Source organism: Lucilia sericata, unplaced genomic scaffold, assembly GCF_015586225.1.
Source record: "Lucilia sericata isolate MDLA Ls3-8-SP2 unplaced genomic scaffold, ASM1558622v1 Contig000063F_arrow, whole genome shotgun sequence".
In the NCBI taxonomy this organism is placed as follows: Eukaryota; Metazoa; Arthropoda; class Insecta; order Diptera; family Calliphoridae; genus Lucilia; species Lucilia sericata.
This window is the reverse complement of record NW_023994098.1, coordinates 369,102-385,326: the sequence shown is the minus strand read 5'-3', so window position 1 is coordinate 385,326 and position 16,225 is coordinate 369,102. Positions and strand designations below refer to the sequence as shown.

The 16,225-nt window shown below is 28.4% G+C and overlaps 2 protein-coding genes across 8 annotated transcripts in view; one reads left to right on the top strand and one right to left on the bottom strand.

The window, feature by feature from the left end:
- LOC119616243 (ionotropic receptor 75a) overlaps positions 1-16,225 on the bottom strand; it is a 468,776-nt gene that overhangs the window by 412,426 nt on the left and 40,125 nt on the right. The window lies entirely within an intron of this gene.
- The window catches only part of LOC119616244 (protein limb expression 1 homolog), a 69,318-nt gene continuing 55,224 nt past the window's right edge, over positions 2,132-16,225 (top strand). The window contains exon 1 of one of the 6 annotated variants that reach the window (XM_037972570.1): positions 2,132-2,260. The gene's annotated coding sequence lies outside the window, so the exon portion shown is untranslated. Of the gene's footprint in view, positions 2,261-2,621; positions 3,006-3,343; positions 3,801-15,603; positions 15,623-16,225 lie in introns of those variants that run through there. The other 5 variants (XM_037972573.1, XM_037972572.1, XM_037972575.1 and 2 more) reach the window with 5 other exon arrangements.

Genomic DNA, 16,225 nt, shown 5'->3' with positions numbered 1-16,225 from the left:
GAACAAAACTCAATTAAATTTTCAACGCTTGTTAAATTTGTCATTTCAAATAAGAATATGCAAAAAAAAAATTGAAAAGGTCAAAGGGCATCCCGCAATTCCCAAAAATAGGAATGAAAATCCCAAAAATGGGATTTTTTACTTTTTTGCCCATAGGGTCCACATTTCTTTCAGGGCTGGGAAAATACTTTTGAAGTAAATAGAAAACATATTGAGGTTTCCAAAACTGCTTTCAGTTTTCTGATCCCAGCTTTGGGATTTTAGAACATGTCGCCCAAAGTTGAAGTTTTGATAAAAGATAGGTCATATTCGGAAGGACGCAGTGGCAACATTTTCAAAAAATAGGACAAGTTTTTTACGCCAAAGCGTTCTGCGTAAAGATACCTTTTAGAAAACTATAAAATTGTTATATGTTCTTAATAAAAATTTTATTTTATTAATAAAAGAGTTAAGACACATTTTTGGCAAAAAAACGCCAAAAATCTAAAATTTTTTGAATTTTTAAATTAAAAAACGTATATTTTTGGATCTGTAAACGATATTGATCTGAAATTTTTTGTATATTATTGGAAATTTTGTTGTCTAACTAACAAGAAAAAATTGAGTCCATTTGGTCCAAAATTACGCCCGGTATTCAAAAAAAGGCGGATCAAGGTATGGTAAATTTTGTATCACTAAATTTTTAAATGCCTATAACTCGGATATTATAAGAGATAAGTAGTATGTCCAAGCATGTTTTTTCAAGATCTCGTCGAGCGCTTTCACAAAATATAAAAATCTTTGTATTTGGGTGAAAAACAAAAAAATGGCACGAGTTTAAAAATTTTACATGTCGTAGGTACCCTACTTTGAGCCGCCACAGCGCCGTCCCTGGGGCATCTGCAGGGTTCATCTTCAAAACTTAAACTCGAATACTCCTTGGCTTCGCTCACGCCAAATTTTATCCCGATCGGATCAGCCGTTTAGAAATGCCAGATTTATTTCCAAAAAATTTCCATTCTGCCCCACTGTGCAATCGTGTAAACACAAAGAATATTAATCATACTTTTATTCTCTTTTTTCATACGGATGCAATTGCATATTACTTTTTCATTAGACTTTACGTACGTAAAGTGTTATCGTGTAAAGGCCCCTTAACACAAAATATTCAAATGCTCTGTTAGCACAACCTTACCCCATGTAGACAAATATTTATTATGCTAAACGTCAACTTGTTACTGTGATAAAAAATTAGCAGGTAGAGACAGCATTTATTGGCGTTATAGCGTCGTTATGACAGTGTTGTCTAAACAATTGTTTAGACAACGTTGTCTCGATAACATACATCATAGTATTGTAAAATTTTTATAGAATTTTGTTTTTGTGCAATTAAAATTGAGTTTTAACATAAGTTTTAGTTAGTGTTTATTTAAAAAATTTGCATTTAATTTCAATAGTTTCTGTAAAATATAACATTATTTCAGTAAAATTATCTGGGAGTTGTCGTGATAAAATCAGCATTTTGCTACTCCTATGCATTAACATCAACAAAAAACTGACAATTTTTCTGCCGACGTTTTGTCAAAAGCTGTTATAAATATTTGTCCAATACAGACCTGGCGTTATTATTAATATACCATGATAATTAATATATATTGATCTAAACGTTCATTATTTTACGAAGGGCACTTAAAAGAGAATTGAGAATAAACCCTGCGACTTGTCTCTTCCAATCATTACGACGTGAGAGCAGAATAGTGCTGAGCTACACAAGTAAACTTTTTTTGGGAAACTTTTGATTTTGTGTATGAGAGAATGAGAAATAAATATCACTCATCTTTATCGCGGTACGGAGTTTCTCGTATTCGGAAACTTGTTTTGTTATTCTTCTCATTCCTATAAAAGCAAAAGTTTATATGTGTAGACATTAAGAAAACTTTAAAGGAGAAAAAAGTTTCTCAACTAAAGTAGAGAAGGACATAGAAATAAAGCAACTGCCAAAATTACGAACGTATACAAAAGCAATGTCGCAATACGCTTAAAAATTGGGGTGTTTTGCTACTTCCCTTTCTTCTTTTTCCCTCTCCATCAAACTCGTAAGGCATGACATGTTTCCCTGTCTCAAAAGTTACCATCTAAAACTGCTCTTTGTAACAAAAACAACAGTTCTAAAACAAGTTTTGCCTTACTTTATTAATACACTGCTACCTACCTGCTTAAATTTGTATCGACTCTATCAAAGACTGATGCTTTGTTTACAAACCTGAATATAAAAATCTAGGTACGTTATTAAAAATATTAGTCTGTGTAGTGTTATATGTTAACATAATCAATATAAACAGAGTTATAGTTTAAAATAACTTCTAAAAACTATTTTATAAGTAGAAACTAATTAAATTATAATTTATAAATTACATACATATGTACATGTATCTTTAAAAATGACTTGAAGACAAACAAGTTATAAACACTTGATATAAAGATCATTGTGACTTGGTTATAAATCTTAAAAGTATTGTAGGCTTATTTAAAATAAGTGAAAATAGACATAAAGCAACTCAAAAGTTACCATCTAAAACAGCTCTTTGTAACAAAAACAACAGCAAAATTGTGACAGATGGTTAGTGAATAATAGAATCAAATTTCCCGTTGTTTTTGGAGATGTAGATGTTGTAGAACAAGTTTTGTCTTTACTTTATTAATACACTGCTACCTACCTGTTTAAATTTGTATCGACTCGATATAAGCCTGATGCTTTGTTTACAAACCTGAATATAAAAATCTAAGTACGTTATTAAAAATATTAGTCTGTGTAGTGTTATATGTTAACATTATCAATATAAACAGAATTATAGTTTAAAATAACTTCTAAAAACAATTTTATACGTAGAAACTAATTAAATTATCATTTATAAATTACATACATATGTATATGTATTTTTAAAAATGACTTGAAGACAAACAAGTTATCCACACTTGATATAAAAATCGTTGTGACTTGGTTATAAATCTTAAAAGTGTTGTAGGTATATTAAAAAAAATTTAAAATATCAAGTTTTACCATATACGTTGTTATTAACAAAAATAATAATAAAATTAAAATGTATAAACAAATAAATTATAATATATCGGATAAAAAAGTTTAGAAACTATTTTTGATTTACAGAAATATTTACATATGAATGTATATACATACATATATGTATTGCTAAGTTGTTACATATATACAGCCACTTCAAGCTAAACTCGGACACTTTAATAAAATAAATTTAATAAGTTAACAAAAAAAAAAAAAAACTAAAAATAACTACTTCAACTAACTATTAGGCTTTGAGATATTAATATTTAACTTATTTATAAAATTAATTTTTATCATATTTTTAAATCATAAAGTGTTTTTAATATTTAAAATTTTTGGATATATAAAATTTGTTGAATCGAATTTTATAAAATGCATATTACAGTATAGCATGGACCACTTCTTACGAAATTCGATAGGCTTATTTCATGGACGGATAACATTGTTACATCATGTAGGTCCCTGTAGGAAATAAAATAGTCGGTTGATAAAATAACTATTTTGCAAATGACTATAAATTGGTTTAAATCTCATGCAGATATCAACCAAACATAAAATTTAAAAAAATATGAAAACAAAAGAAGTATGCCATGAAATCAAATGTCAATCAAAGCGAACAAAGTCTTTTATGTGGTACTCAATTTTAATAAAAAATAACGAGAAAAAACAATTAAATATAACTGCCTTATGCAAAGTTAAAGTCAACAATGGTTTACTACACACTTTTTCCAAATAAAAACAGGTTTGTGATAAAACTATTAAAGATATTGTTGCATATAAAATAGTTCATTAAAATAAATAATGTATAGTAAAAGGCACTTAATAATAATATATTTTGACAAAAATTAACTTAAATAAAATAGTTTACAATTGAATTTAAAAAAAGTGTTTTTTTTTTAATAATTTGGTATAAACCAATATTTAAATAACTTAATTCTAACTAACTACAAATTAGTTATAAATAAGTAATTTGTAGTCAATTTAATAGTCATGCAGAAATAGTCCATTGACTACCACCTATAACATGCCTATGTTTAAATAATGTGTCGGCGACAGGGAGTCACTTTATCCACTAGATGTGCTTATTAAAAAAACAGTTTAAAGTTACTTTAAAATTAGTTTGACTTCCTACAGGGCGTGTTACTAACTTCAATACATATGGGACGAACGACGAATTTCGTATAGCACAACGAACTAGTCGACAACAATTCGTGTCGTAAATTCGTCGAATGAAACACAATCAAATTATTCGTACTGCGAATTCATTTCAAAATATGTTTGTTCGAAATTGGAAAAAGTAAGAAAAAGGAACAAATTTCGAACATTATTTCGAAATTAGAAAATGTAAGAAATTGGCCTCGAAAAGAACTAAAATTATATTTTTGTGAATATCCCCAATTTCGAGATTATTTTAGCAGTTTCAAAATTTTTTCGATCAATACTTCAAATTTTAGAACGTAATTTTAAATATTCCACGACAACTGGTTTTAATGGCTTTAAAAATTTTTCGCACTTAAGTTCGAATTTTCGAAAATTTTATTTTTAGTTTTTATGACCCAGGGATTATTTTAAGAGCAGAAAAAATTTTTCGAACATAACTTCGAATTTTCGAATATAATTTCGAATATTCGAACATAATATTGTATTGTCATTAGCTGTACTCTCAACCGCCAAATTTCAGCAAATTCGGGCTACCGGAATTGCTCTTAAAACAATTTTCCCCAATTAATTTGTCGTTCGTCTGCGTAAGAAATAGAAATAAACCTATCGCATAGTTCGTTACGTACAACGAGTTTCGTCATACGCAATGATTGTGTACATTTTCATATACCCAAGTGTGTTCTCGTTCGTCCCATTTGTGCGTATACTAATATGCAAAATGCCGTCACAAAGTATACAGACTCAGTAGTTCGACTAAGCGTCAATGCACACGTTACACTAATGTGTAACCATATGGTTGACCATAATTTCTATATATTGGGTTATTTATCACCAACGTACTCTTCGTAAACGAGAGCAAAGACAGTCGTCACTTTACTGTACCGTAGGTAAACATGTGAGGGGAAACTTAAAAATTGTTTTTTTTCCATTGAACTTCAGAATGTATGTTTTCCACTAAAGTTTAACCAGCTGATTGTACCCTATTTTAATGTTTTTGGCGGGAATCGAAAATAGTAATTATCTTTGAATTTTGTTCATACATACATACATACATACATACATACATACATACATACATACATACATACATACATACATACATACATACATACATACATACATACATACATACATACATACATACATACATACATACATACATACATACATACATACATACATACATACATACATACATACATACATACATACATACATACATACATACATACATACATACATACATACATACATACATACATCATACATACATACATACATACATACATACATACATACATACATACATACATACATACATACATACATACATACATACATACATACATACATACATACATACATACATACATACATACATACATACATACATACATACATACATACATACATCTACATACATACATACATACATACATACATACATACATACATACATACATACATACATACATACATACATACATACATACATACATACATACATACATACATACATACATACATACATACATACATACTACATACATACATACATACATACATACATACATACATACATACATACATACATACATACATACATACATACATACATACATACATACATACATACATACATACATACATACATACATACATACATACATACATACATACATACATACATACATACATACATACATACATACATACATACTACATACATACATACATACATACATACATACATACATACATACATACATACATATCATACATTCATACATACATTCCTACATACATACATACATACATACATACATACATTCATACATACATACATACATACATACATACATACATACATACATACATACATACATACATACATACATACATACATACATACATACATACATACATACATACATACATACATACATACATACATACATACATACATACATACATACATACATACATACATACATACATACATACATACATACATACATACATACATACATACAAAATGTGTAAATGATGGTCAAATATTTAAACTTTTGCTCATATTTATTAAACTGAAAACGATATTTAAAAAAGTTTTATGTTTTTTTTAAAACTGTATTTATTGAAGATATTTTTAGACTAAAATAAATTAAAATCCACTTCTATCAATACCCTTTTAAAAAACATAAACATAACTTTTTTAAATATCGTTTTTGTTTAAATATTAGACCAAAAGATTAAATATTCTACCATCATTTACACATTTTTGTCTCGCACTGTACATTAATACACACATAAAAAAATCTTTGTTTTATTTTATGATTGTTCCCAAAGTATTTTTAATCTATCGATGGCCCTATAATATACGATATGAGGTATCGCTTGAAAAGTTTTATGAAGCCATGTCTAATGGTGTACAAATTTTGCGAAATTGTGCATACATTTTATTTATATTAATGAAAATCCTAAAAATTTTATTTTTTTGGAATATGACAACTTGAGCAAACGGTTATTTATGATTAATACATCATTGGACGCGGCTCCCTTTCAAACTATACCCCATATTGGATATATTGTTTCGAAACAAAACTAAAATTTTAAAAAATAATTCAAAAATACCTTTTTTTAAATGGTCCAGCTCACGAACGGCCATCGCTAGACTTAGAATATTTTGAGAATCATCATAAAACAAAGCAAGGTAAATTTTGAATGAAATTCGACACAAATAAGTTTCATACAAGCCAAAATGTCTATTAAATTTTATGAGGATCGCTCCATGATCGATCCTACCCCCCACATAAGGTCCTCTTCAAAACATAATTTTAACGTTCATTGTTGGCTTAAAAAACGAGTATAGAGATGAAATTCAACTTTTATAGGAACGTAGTATTCCTACCAGATTTTATACGGAATGGTCACTACCCCTACCCCATTTAAAGTCCCCTTCAGAAAATGAGTTTAACGTTAACTACTGTCTTAAAAATACAAGTATAGCAATGAAATTCGACATACACTATCGGACAAAATAAAGTGCAAAAGTGCTCATGCTATATTCTTTCAGCGAAAAATCGGTTAAATGATTATTGAATATGGGATTTTTTAAATATTCATTTAGTTGATATACAATGCTACAAAAATAACAATAAAACAAGATTATTCCATCTTAAATTTTTCTGTATAACATAAATAAATTAAAGTAAATTCACTTTTTTGTCGGACAAAATAAAGTGTAAATTTTATATATCATTATTTAAATTTCTTGTATATCCAAATTTTTTATCTATTTTGATTCTGATTTGAATATCTAGATCAACTTAAGACATTTTTGTATTTTTTTACCATTATTATTCGCAATCGCCTTCCCTTCCCCTTACTTTCCCCTATACGATTATTTTCCAAAGAAATCCGCTTTTGTTCGCTATTTCAGCGGAATATTTAATCAATTGCTGTCAAAAATTAATCAATTGGATTTAAGGCGATGCTCTGAGCAGGTCATTCAAATTTTTCAGTGTTTGTCTTTTAAACAGAAATGTTTTTAACCTTTGTCGTGTGTTTGAAGCCATGAATCTGTTGAGGATTAAGTCTCCCAAATCCTTTTTTACGGCATTTATTTCCTAATTTGTATTAAATACGCTCGTGAATTGCTCATTTGTTATTGTTTACTCCATTTTCACTACGATTCCCGCTCCTTAAGTTGAATAATGTAACAATACCGATAGCCATCCACCATAATGTTTAAAACCTGGGGTATTGTTTTTAAAATATTGGGCTAAATTCACACTCATTGTCGACATTTTTAAATTTTCGGTACAAATTGAACTCATCTGACCAACTACGCAAATTTGAGCTAAAAAATACAAAATTGAAAATATGGTTAAGTTGACTCTTCGTATGTGTCCAATTTTTAACGTTAGGTATGGGGAACCTAGGGGAAATTTATTCAGAAAGCTGCAGTGAACACCATGTGAGCACATTACAGTCAAATTTTAAGATCAGTGCCTTCGAAATGGACTTGTTCAACATTATATCTCGGCAAGATAATAAGCTTAAGCACTTGATAATGTTAAAAAATAACATTACTGTAGGAAAGAACACTGAAAAATTGGAATAAGTTGCTCAGAGCACCGCCCTAAATCCAATAGATTAATTTTGGACCGCAATTGATCAAAAAATTCCGATGAAATAGTGACCAAAAACGGATTTCTTTTGAAAATAATCATATGGGAAAAGCAAGGGGAAGGGGAGGCGATTGCGAAAAACAATGGGGAAAAAATTACCAAAATGGCTTAAGTATATCCAGATATGCAAATCAGAACCAAAATAGATAAAAAAAATTTGATATACAAGAAATTTAAATAATGATATATAAAATTTACACTTTACTTTGTCCGACAAAGAAGTGAATTTACTTTAATTTTAGATGTTATACAGAAAAATTTTAAGGACAATAATTAAGTTTTATTGTTATTTTTGTAGCATTGTATATTAACTAAATGATTTTGAAACAATTTTCCATATTCAATAATTATTTAACCGATTTTTCGCTGAAACAATATAGCATGAGTACTTTTGCACTTTATTTTGCCCGATAGTGTACATAAGTAAATTTTTTACGAGCAAAAATCTCTCTACCAAATTTGATGAAGATCGGTCCATAATTGAACCTTCTTTTCATATAAAAAGTTTTTATTATAATTCTTTATACCGAATGTTATGAGGGTTGGTCTATAACTGACCCTAGTCAACAGAACAAAATCTATGTAAACAATTTTATGAGTATCGATTCATAATTGTCTCCCTCTCAATAAGGTTCCCTTCAGACAATTACTTATATGTTATGACTGCATTAAAAATACGAGAACAGCAATGAAATTCGAATTGAATAAGTGTTATACGACCCGAAATCTATCGACCAAATTTTTCGATAATCGGGCGATAATTGACCATACCGCCCATATATGTTCATGGTTAAAATATATTTTGTTTTTAAAAATTTATATGTTATTAATTCGAAAGAGCACATTCATAATTGACTTAAGCCCAAGGCGAATAGATTATAAGGTGAAGTCATTTCATTTTGCGGCGAATTCATTAAATTTTTTATATATGGAGTTTGACAGCGTCGGTTTTGAGAGAGAATTTTTTTATATGGAGTTTGACAGCGTCAGACTAAATTTCCATAGACAAAAAAACAATGACTTCACCTTATTAGTTTCTCCATGCTTAAACCCTATTACAAATATCTCCCTGATGGTTACAGAGGAGCATTCAAGGCGATGTTATTCAATCGGCTGATTATTTTTTCTTCACTTGACTGGTAGTCACTGATGTCAGAGTTTGTTATTGTTTACATTTTAATATTTAAGAATTTCCGTTAAGACAGAGAAAAACTTCGTTAGTATTTTGAATAATTTATGTAAAAAATCTGAAAATACCAAGCATTTTGTAAACACATATTTTTCTGATAAAAATAATGAATAATTGGTACGCATGTACCAACTGTATCTAACAATAATATTTTTCTATTAAATGTTACCAAATTAAACAATATTGTTTTTTATTTTATATTTACACTTTGTTTATAACGCGATTTTGAGGTCTATTAAATTTTAATAAACTGTGTAGATAACGTGATTAACTTACAATGTTCTGTTCCGGAACTCTTTTTATAACAAAACCCATATGAGGTATTTACTAGGGTGATCGATTATTCGACATTTTCCAAAAACCGGTTTTCGAATAGTTCGAATAGTTGACATTTAAAAAAAACCGGTTGATATTTTTCAAATTCAGAAAAAACCGGTTAACCGGTTTTTCATTATAATTAAAAAAAATATATTTTAATTTGAAAGACTTAATGTTTATGTTTAAATTTGATTAATAAAACATGGCCCGAAGTGATTTTTAACAATTTAAAAGATTATAACTTTAGATCTAGTCGTCTGATTTACATTATTTCTTTAATATAAAAAAATTAGGAAAAAAGTGGGATACTTCTGTTAAACATAAGGTACTATGTAATCCTGGCTTATTTTAAAAGCCCTGTTTAGGAAATTTGCATAGGCATTCTAACTCTTCCATAAAATTTCAGCCGTAAATTAATTATTGTAATTGGAATATAATCTTAAGATTGCTAAATTTTATCAAACAGTTATCAATTTTACAAATAAATTTTTTTAATTAATTAGGAAAATCAAAAAAGTTTAACCAAAAGAGCTGTAGAAAATGTACTCTAGTTCCTCGACTCGAATATTTTTAAAATTTAGACGGGCTGTATTATTATTTACTTAAAAATTTCATTTAAATAATCTTTGAATACAAAGCAAATAAAAGTATTCGAAACCGGGTTTTAAAAAGTGAAAAAACCGGGTTATTCGATATTCGAAAAATCAACATTAAGAAAAAACCGACACTGGTAAAGCAGAAAAACCCGGTTTTAAAACCGGTTGAAAAATCGAGTCGATCACCCTAGTATTTACCCTGCCGGCGGCAGCTGACTACATCATGCAAATCCTAAAAATTACTCCGCCGGAGTAGAATTTTCCATTTGCAACAAAGATTCTTTCATTCGGAATATAATTTTTCCATAACTTTTTACATTTTTATGTTTATTTTTCACAAAAATATGAATTTTACATTATTTTAGGCACAAGCTTAAGTTTTGCAAATTAATCTGCCCGAGTAGAATTTTTCATTTGGAACAAATATTATTCCATTCAGGGTATATTATCTTCACAAATTTTAATATTTTTATGTGTATTTTTTATAAAAAATAAAAATTTCACTAAATATTTTCATTAAATGAATTCGCCGCAATTATTGTTTTTGACATCAATGCGTACCAAATGCAAAAACAAATTACAGGAAAAATTTTGTTGTTGCCGAACTGCCACCAACTTATCTGAATTCACATTGGGAGCATTCCTTTTGCGGCATAAAATTTGATGGTGGGTATATAAGAATATAACACTCTTATATCCCGTTCACATGATGCAATTATTCGTAATTCACGCTCTCATTCATCATTAAACCCCCAATTACATACTGAATGACATGATTGTCCATACAAAATTTCAGCTGCGAATTATACAATTTTATGTAATTTAGTTTGAATTATGTACGAATGAATGAGTGTCATCTCTAATTTTTATCGGGTATTTATCATAATCAGCTGGTTGTTTTCATTGGTTAGAGACAAATAAAAAATAAAATCACAAAAAATGCAAATAATTAGAAAATATATAACTTTATTTGTTAAAATAATGTAACAAACGTATTTTTGTATCATACACTAATATTCCAAAAAAAATTACAAAATAATGAATGAAAAAAATAACAACATGGCGATGAACTGTCAAAAAGAATTAGGAATGTGTCGTAGAAACGGGTTAATTGGCTATCGTCATTCAGAGGCCGAATTAAGTGATTCAGCCTCCTCAAAATTATTCCCCTTTCCAGATATTGAGATAGCCGAATTAAAAGACGTTAACACGTGTCGCTCAAAGTTTGAAAAAGTCCAAATTTTTGGCCAAAAAGCTAACATATGAAGCTTTAACTCCAGAACGGTAAATAATAGAAACACGTTTAGTACCTCAAAACAAAGCTTATATTGTACTTCAAAATGTATATTATATACATAATTCATGTTACTTTAAGTCAAACAGAGTTACAACACATTTTGTCTTTAAAAACGTGACCTGTTCGCGGTAGGAGCATACTTCGTATGTTTTCAGATTATGTGATAAATGTTGCTATTAGGTAAACATTTTACATATTGTTGTTAAAAAATCATAATGTACATAGATTTAGTATTTCAAAAAGATGTAAAACACAATAATTGGTTGAAAATGTAAAAGCTATTAAAAATTCTCCAGATCTCAGAGCACTTGATTAGGAAATGTGGAAACAAATTTAACCTATTTTGGAAAATATTCTGATAAAACTATAATAAACTAATAGAAAATAATCAAATACTTTTATCTTCATATTTTAATATAAAATTACACAATAGAAGTTGTGAAAAATGGATATTTGAAGTAAAAATAGAAAATAATCAAATACTTTTATTTTCATATTTTAATATAAAAATACACAATAGATCATGTTCAATTTCTTTGAAATGAAAAATATAAATTACTATTTTCAAAATATTTTACTGATATAAAATAACTTTTTTATGGTTCAAATGAATGAAAATTTAAACAAAAGCAAATTGCTCCTCGAAAATAAGGCTATAGTGCAATGTCTGCATATCAAAAATTAACGTTAACACTTAGGCTTAATTGAATAAAAAATACAATTGTTTATTAAAAAAATATATCAATTAAATTGTTCTAAAAACACTAGATTGACATTGGTTATTATGTTTTTTCACAACAAAGTCATTTAAAAACTAATTTATGACAAAAATGTATCAACATTTTTTGATATTATTGTGCTATTAATTTATATTTTTTTCTTTCGAAAATGTCAAGTTCACCAAATTTTTGTTTCGTTTGTTTACATTTTTAAATAACAACCATTTATTGTGATATATATATGTTTGATATCATTTTCTGAAGAAAAATTACCCAGTAAAATAAAAAATTCTCTATCTCTGTTAGAAAAAAGTTAAAATTTCTTCTCTGTTATTCGAATTTGTGTTTTAAATCTATTATTATTTAAATTATTTTTTATTTATTATTTAAAACATATCAATTATTACTTTCTTCCAACATCCTCAGATACTTAATTTTGAAGAAATTAGCCACCCTGCGACGAAAAATAAGAATGGCAGTTTGTTAAAATTCGTTCCACAGCGGGGCTGGATAAAGCCATCGAATAGGTACATGACGGACCATTACAGACCATTAAATCATGTTCTTCACATTTTTAATCTTTTTTTATGACGAAAATTCATTAAAAACTTTCAGTGATTTCTAAATCAAATTTTAATAACTTTAAAGCATTTTGAATAAACGCATTATTTTATACATGACAAAGGCATCCCAACTAAGGACGTGCAGTAGTACACCACAAAGTATTTGTAAAACAAATACACCATGGTGAGTACCTCATACTATAAGTATAAATGATGCTTGTGCTCATCCTCTCTTTCCACAAAAACAATATCAGTTGCACGGTATACTTTACAAGGTACCAGCACTTGAGAGCAACCGCACTATTGTCAAATTTTTTTTTTTATATGGAGTTTGACAAACGTGCGGTTTAAGCCTGCATACAAGTCTATGTATAAAAAATTGTAAACAATGATCAGCTGGGCTAGCGATGTAACCTTGTATTCAGTACACCATGACAAGTTGCTTAAGGATGATTTCCACACGTCAACATTTGATCAAAACTTGTTTATGTGTTAGTAATTTATTCCAGCAATCATTGTGGAAGAAGAAGCATAAATTTCATTTTTATTTAGATTTTGCGACGGCAACATCATTTTTTTACCGCATAGTGATAAAAAAATGTATGAAAAAATTTTATGCGTTATGTGTCTGTACTGTTACACATACAATTTTTACCATTATTACAAATGTAATTTTTGTTATAAAAAACAATTATTTATTTTTTAAATAATTTTTTTATTAATGAAAAATTGTTTTATTAAAAAACTGGATATTTTTCTTTGTATATTTCAAGTAAAATTTGGTACTGTGCCTGCAAATAAATGTTGTCTCACCAAAAACTAAATAAACATGAATTTATGCTTCTTCTGCTTCAATTTCAGTTGAAAATCTAAAGTGTTTTGATTTTCATCAAACCAGTGCGTGTGAGTTTTTTTTTCACTAACACAATCAAAAAAAATCCTGTGTGTGTAAATTTGTTTGATCATTGCCATCACCCTTTATGGTTTTGTTTGAGTTGAATACTGTATTGTATTTGTTCCTTGCTCTCAAATAACTGTCGTACAACAAATATTTTTGACTATTTGTTATTGTTTATATTAATACAAAGAATCTATATTGATGCAGTATGTTTATTTATATTTAATAAGAATTAATTCAAAACTATTCTATTTTTTTAATCGACATAAAATGAAAAAAAAATATATATGTAGATATTCCTTATAAGTACCTAGTAGAAGAGGTATTAACGTAGGTTAATTACACCCTACACCACTATAGTGGGGATTTATTTGATAAAAACAATTAAAATAAAATACAACATTTATAAAAAATATATTTTTTTAACTTTGAGAAATGTATGCCGAAAAATGTCTAAGCCTAATATCTAACGTAAGGAAAAGTGTCCCGAGAAATAGCCTTTTGTGAATTTAAAGTAGGCACAAGTCTCAAATTATGTGTATTGTCGTAGTGAACTCGAGTGAAAAATAAAAACATAATTTTCCCACCTATTGAAAATCATGATCTCAGTACAAATTATAAAAAATGTTTCCTAATTTTTTTAGAAACGGTTCTTAAAAATTTCCTAATTTTCAAATAAAATTATTTGAAGTACTTTTATTCCACAGAATTACTTTTAGTGCTTTAGAATTCCTACATAAATTAAAAAAGTCATTAAATAAAACACTAAAGGCCATTATCTCAACCTCCGATTAACATTTAACCAATAGATATTCTGCCGGTTAAAATAATTTTTGTATGAAAACTGTCAATTTATCGTTCGGATAAAAATTAATCAGACTTTGAGAAAATGGGGGTAAATATTTTTGTAAACTCTTGTAAATTCTTAAAATTACAATAATTTTTACATATTTCGAAAAACTTTATGTCCTTTGTAATGTGGACCAAAAATATTCCTACAAATTTTACAATTTAGGAAATATTTGAGATGCATTTCGACAAAATTTAACTTAACAACAAAAAAATTAAACTTAAAAAATTGTACGGAGATCAGAATTTTCAATCAGGAAACTAAGGACCCTTTCAAAAGTTTTATTTTGTATTTTTCCATATAAATTTTTTTTTTTAATTCGGATCATAAATGCATTTTTTTGATTTAAAAAAATTGAGTCGAGGTGACCAATTTTAGGGGCCTAACCATTGGACTCCATTGCACCTCCAGAGTAGTCAGCTCTAACTATGTAAATTTTTGCTACGATATCTCCTATAGACCAAGAGATACCGAATATACATTTTAAAAAATTAAAAAATGTTTCTAAACAACAATAATTCCACTTTTACATTTTTCTCAGGGGTGAGCACGCAAGCGTGTCGAGTTTGTAGGCAAAGGGGGGAAAGAAGAAAGGGAAGTAGCAAGACACGCACGAATCGTAATTTGAGGGGTTTTTCCACATTGCTTTTCCTTCATGTTCGTGATTTTGCTAGTTGCTTTAATTCTATTCAATCTGTACAAAAATATTGTTGAAGCCAATATTATTGACTGTAATCCGATTATATTGAATTGCTTTCTTCATCAGGATAGCTACACCAACAGGTGAGTAATCGTAAATAAAATTAAACCCCGGAATTTAAATTTTCTGATTTTTTCTTAGATGACACTCTTGCACGAAAGCGATGTCAATATTATTGAAATGAAGTGTATTTGCTAAGTCTATTTGGCGAGAAAAATCGATTAGAGATCGAACGTTGAAAGTTATGTAATTTAGGCGCAAGAATTCCTTCTAAGCTTGATTTTTATGCATGTTATGGAAATCATTTAGAAAAATGTCTATTTCCTGTTCAAGTGACAATTCATTAGATTCTAAGGAAAGATTGGATAGTTTTAAAAATTCGTCTAATATAGATGGTTTGGATTGTTCACCATTCGGAGTTTTAAATAAGTTTGAGAATAACTTTCCGGGTGTGATATATGATGATGATGTAATGGCTTTTTTAACATTGTTACTCACAAGCTGCTTTGCTTCCAGGGCTTTACTTATCCGTTCCTTTCGCTTTTTAACCTATTTCTTGAATATTGGACAACCCCTCCAATTTGCCGTATGTTCTCTATCATTACAGTTTGCGCAAAATGGATCAGTAGAATCATCTTTAGTTCTCTTACATTCCCCTGGGGGATGTTTCTGGTCACACTTTACAC